Raw genomic sequence first — 5,911 nt, forward strand, 5'->3', positions numbered from 1 at the left:
GCACCATACAAATGTCATACTTATATGTGCAAATGTCATACTTATATGCTCAAATATAACACTAATCAAGAATACAATTTTTGTTACTTATAAGAGAAAAGTAATACATATTCATAATAAGTAATGTTGACAAGGGCCCCTTACTTATAAGGACAAATATAATACTTTTGAGGACAAATGTAATACTTTTAAATCGAAATGTACAAGTATTGTATTTTCCCTTAAAAGTAACAAAAATTTTATTCCTGATTAGTATTACATTTGAGCGTATAAGTATGACATTTGTGCATATAAGTGTTACATTTGCATCTTGACCCGACCTGACCCGACCCGTCTCATGGTGAGACGGTCTCACACAAGTTTTTGCCTTATGAACAATATCTAGTAAAGTGGTCTTTAGTTGGTTGCTTATAAGGTTCCCAGTTTCAAAGAGGCATTGAATCCTTCAACTACACATCAAGATGGAATATTTCTTCAAAAGGAATAAAATATCAAATACGGAGTATTATTTAAAAGAAAAACTCATAAAATACTATTGATAGATTTGAACGACTTTATTTCATTCATTAATTAAATAAGGGTCACACTTGTGTGAGACCGTCTCACGGATCCTTATTTGTGAGACGGGTTGGGTCGGGTCAAAGCACCATGCAAATGTCATACTTATATGTGCAAATCTCACACTTATATGCTCAAATATAACACTAATCAAAAATACAATTTTTGTTACTTATAAGAGAAAAAGTCATACATTTTTCATAATAAGTAATGTTAACAAGTGCCTCTCACTTATAAGGGCAAATATAATACTTTTGAGGAAAAATGTAATACTTTTAAATCGAAATGTAAAAGTATTTTTTTTCCCTTAAAAGTATTACATTTACCCTAATAAGTAACAAAAATTTTATTCCTAATTAGTATTACATTTGAGCATATAAGTGTTACATTTGTATCTTGACCCGACCCGACCCGACCCGTCTCATGGTGAGACGGTCTCACACAAGTTTTTTCCATTAAATAAATGTGATGTATTCTAAACACTAAAATACATTCATATATAGTATGAAATCTAAAAGTAAATAATTAGTTCATGTGCAGGTGCCGTTTTAAAGCTTAATTATATTGTAAACTATGGCAAATTATACCATGCACCGTGGTGGACGTAGCATTGTGCACCAGGAATCAAAATGACGTCGTTTTGTCCATTAGCCAGTAAGTGGGCGTTATTTTGGGAATCACGTCCGTTTCCTCCGTTAACTTCCTAATATATAAAAAAAAACAGTGAATTTGAATTGTTTGTGTTTTGGCGATTATGGCGATCTTCTTCTCCGATTTGTGAACTCACGAATAACAAATATACAGTCGTAGCTATTGGATTCTCAAGCATTAGGATATGAAAGGCGTCAATTCGCAGCAGGAGGTGGTTGCGACTGAAGAACTCGATGATCCGGTTGGATTGGCTATTTCAGGCGATGATCCGGTTGGATTGGCTATTTCAGGCGATCGTAATCCAGGTTTTTTATGTTTGATTTTGTGATTTTGTTTGTGTTTATGAAAATCATTGAATTCGTATGCTTTGATTCGTGTGTTTTGATTATTTGATACTGGTTTTAGGATTGTTTTATGATACAACTATGCGATTGGAAGGGTAGAAGATGAGTTTTCTGTATTTGTGTGGATATTATGTGTATTCTTTTAATGAACTGTGAGTATTTCATGCAATATTTCTGTGTATTCATTGTAGTTGTATGTAAAAACAGAGGGTGTATTGTGTTTTGTTTATCGAATGTCATTCTGGTGGATTTTTGTGTGTTTTTGTGAATATTTTGTGTATTCTTTGAATTCAATGTGTATTGTGGTCAGAGAGTTTGTGTATTCATGTTAGTTGTAATGTAAACACAAGGTGATGTGTGTTTTGTATTTTGGTTTTCCAATATTCTGTGTATTCTAGTTATACACTATGTGTATTGTAGGCATGTATTCTGTGTATTGACTGTAGGGGTACTTAAACATTGTGTTTTTGCAGCTGATCAGGATTTGTTAGGGGTGTTAGTGAGTTCTATTGATGAAGCATATGAGGTTTATAATGATTATGCTTTCAGGCTAGGTTTTAGTGTGAGGAAGGGTAAGCAAAGATATAGTGCTGGTACAAAACAATTGAAGATGAAGGAGTTTAATTGTTCAAAGTTTGGGTTTAAAAGGGTTTTAAGAAAGGGAAGTTATTTAAAAGTTGATGTACGGACAAGTTGTCGTGCATCTGTTCAATTTGATTTAGATGGGAATGGGATGTGGACTGTGACAAAGCACCAGAAGCTTCATAATCATGAGTTTGTTCCAACGACCAAGAGTTATCTTCCACGGTCACATAGATTAGTGTCTAGAAATCATCTTTCCTACCTAAAGGATTTGAAGAAGAGCGGTGTTTCTGTGGCTGATGGTTTACGGTTTCTTAAAACACAATCAGGGGGGTCACCACTCGTTGGTTTTACAAGCAGGGATGCATATAACTCGCTGTGCACTGATGTATTGAACAATTTGGATGGAACCGACTCAAACACATTATTTGAAATATTTAGACAAAGGCAGTCAAGTGAAAAGGATTTTTTCTTTGATTTCGAAGTGGATGATGAGTCAAGGTTGTGCAGCTTTTTTTGGAGAGATGGGAAAATGATGCGAGACTATGAATTGTTTGGAGATTTGTTAGTTCACGATACGACGTATCGTACTAACAAATATGATATGATTTGTGGTCCATTCGTTGGTATGAACCATCACTGTATGAACGTCATGTTTGGATGTGGTTTTTTGTTGAACGAGAGGATTGAGTCGTTCGTATGGTTGTTTAGGTCATTTTTAAGATCAATGAATGGGAAAAGTCCCCAAAGTATAATGACCGATTAATGCGCTGCCATGGCTGCTGCTATTTCCCAAGTTTTTCCAACCTCAAGACATCGCCTATGTATATGGCATATCGGTGAGAATTCAAAGAAGCACATCAAGGGACTAAGAAATCAAAAAGATTTTCTAGACATATTCAATTGTCTGTTGAAACATACCGATACGGAGGCAGAATTTGAGCTTTATTGGACAAGGTATGCTTTCATTAAAAATTCTGTGTATTGGTGATGGTATTTATGTTTATTTAGTTATAGTATTCTGTGTATTATATTTTTCCCAATTGCTTGCATTAGTATACAGAGTTGGCAATTCTTACCCAGATTATGTGTATTCTCTTGATATATTCTGAGTATTGTAGTGTTAGAGTATGTTTATTCTATTGATTCTGTGCTTTCATTCCCATGCCTTCATATCTGATAATACTCCCCTTATATTCTGTGTATTCAATTGAATGATCCTGTGTATTTGTATATGAGAGTCTGTGTATGCATTATAGTATATGAATATGTGTAGTTAATATATATGTTATGGTATTCCAGGATGGTCACAACATACAAATGCCATAATAATTCTTGGATTGAAAAGTTGTATCAATGTAGAGAAAAATGGTGCCCTGCATTTAACAAAGATTATTTTTCTGGTGGTATTTTATCTTCACAAAGGAGTGAAACCACAAATCACTCTATTTCTAGAAGGTTATCCAAGACTGCTGGGCTATGTGATTTCTATAGCTCATTTGTTGGTGTTGTTTCGGAGTGGAGGAGTAGAGAGAACGGGGAAGATGTCCGGTGTTCCCAAGGTGTACCTACAATGGCTATGGATCACATTAAGATTCTTTCACAAGCTAGGGATATTTATACGATTAAGATATATTACTTGTTCGAAGAGTAGTTTTTGAAAGGGGCATCATGCTATCAAGAGTGTGTTCAATTTGAAGGTGGTGTGTATAAGTATCACGTCTGGAGGCCGGAGGTTGATATTATTAAGCATGAAGTGATTTTTAACGTTAGAGAGTTAGATATTTGGTGCAGTTGCAAGTTGTTCACTGAAACCGGGATCTTATGTTGTCACTGTTTACGCATTTTAAACGTGCATTGTGTGTCTGAAGTTCCAAATAAATATATCTGAAGAGATGGACTAAAAGAGTTTTGGAAGACGAGAATGCTGGTATTATCCCCCCATCTCAGTGCTTTAATGTTCCCTCTTCTGTTTGGACTTTAGAGATCACTAGGAAATTTCAGAAGTTGGTTGTTTATTGCCAAGAAAACAGCGAAGCACGCAAAATTTTTGAGCAAGCAGTGTTAGATGCCAAGAGAAAAGTTGAACATGAGTATGGCCCTATTTTCTTCGAAGGTGAAGACTGTGATGTGGAATCGTCGAGCGGTGTTATAAAGGATCCATCAAACAGGCGGTTGAAAGGGGTACGCAATAGGAGGGTGACTAGTGTGATTGAAAAGAAATACAAGAAAGCAAGGGGTCGAAAGCAGCTTGCTCATATAGCTGCATCTAAAACAAAATCGGTGGGGCAGTCTCAAGTTGAAGATGCTATTTCTAATATTGCTGGTAATGGATACCTGGTGCATCCAATGTCTGGAGGTTCAACTTTTTGTCATTTTAGGTCAAATTCAAATCAAGAGGACAATTAGAGTGTGTCTTAATGTTTGTTAGTTTTGTTTTTTCAAGACATGCAGTTGTACTTTTTATACACAAAACTATTACAAGTAATACACAGACTGTTTCCGCAAGATACACAGAATTATTTACCAAAACAACAGAAACCATTTGGTGTTATTTCTTTATATTGCACTCTGTAATACACAGAGTGATACTATGTAATACACAGAACAGTACTGCCGAATACATAGAATATGAATTGCACTCTGTAATATGTTTTTAGAGTTAGAAGACAGAGGTGGAAGCCAGGGTTTAGCATTAGGGTTTAGTGTTTAGCACCCAGTACTATGTATACATATATATTGTTGAATACACAGAGTTGAAGTCAATAATACACAGAATATTACTATGTAATACACAGAATATTATTATGTGTTATGGTTTTAGGGGTTAAGGTTTAGTCTTAGAGGTATGGGTTACCATTAACTGAATACACAGAAGGACAGCATGTAATACACATAATGTTACCGCGTAATACACAGAATATATAATTGAAGTCATTCTTGGAATAAGTTTTGTAATCAACAGAATAAACTTAATAGATATGGCACCCTATAATATAAGATGTGACAAAAAATTTTTTTTCATTTCAGAGTTAGAGTAGTTTCCAAAATAAAGAACACATCTCAGAGACTTGTTTCAATTTCAGTTTACAGGAATCAACATCTTTACAAACACGGTCACTTTGATTGTTTGTAGATTTCTTTGGCTGCATTTGTCACCTCTGGTAGAAGGGTATTCCATTCTGACATGAGTATGGTTGCGGCATATTTAGCTCTCAGTGATGTGAGGAATGTATTCTGCAAAAATAGAATGCAAAATTAATGAGAAATGAATTGTTAAATATTTTAATATGGAAGAAAGTTGAAAGAATAGTTTTATACTCACATCTTCAGGGCCTCCAGTGAGTCCTGCATTCCAGTCTTCTATTGATGTGCCTGTGTAAGTCTGCATATGCCTCATCGAGTATATGGCACAGTCTACAGCATTTTCTTCATTTTGCCAAGGCATCTGCACGTATTGCACTCTCATTGATTTCATCTTCTTTGCAAGTGCAATCTTCTTTGTTGCGAGATACTTAGTGAAGGCAATCAACTGTAGAATATCGATATAGTTGTGTGTAATTAGTATGACAGAATACACAGAATCACAGCATGTAATACACAGAATATGTAGTCTAAGTCCTATACAGAATATACTTTGTAATATACAGAATACACAGAATAAAATGTTAGAATACACAGACTCACTCACTAGGATACGCAGAATTTAATAGAGATAAGATTTCTTACTAGTTTCTCCGGGCAACCTTCATACTTGTCTTGTGCTTGAATTCCTT

At 35.0% G+C, this 5,911-nt stretch overlaps 1 long non-coding RNA gene across 1 annotated transcript; it reads right to left on the minus strand.

Moving 5' to 3' along the window:
- Positions 1–5,215: 5,215 nt before the first annotated feature.
- On the minus strand, positions 5,216–5,588 carry LOC116002266. Its single transcript, XR_004094428.1, has 2 exons — positions 5,461–5,588; positions 5,216–5,372 (listed from the first exon to the last, which is right to left on the minus strand). It is a non-coding gene; the product is annotated as an uncharacterized LOC116002266 (long non-coding RNA).
- Positions 5,589–5,911: the final 323 nt, after the last annotated feature.

This window comes from Ipomoea triloba, chromosome 13, assembly GCF_003576645.1.
Source record: "Ipomoea triloba cultivar NCNSP0323 chromosome 13, ASM357664v1".
Classification (NCBI taxonomy): domain Eukaryota; kingdom Viridiplantae; phylum Streptophyta; class Magnoliopsida; order Solanales; family Convolvulaceae; genus Ipomoea; species Ipomoea triloba.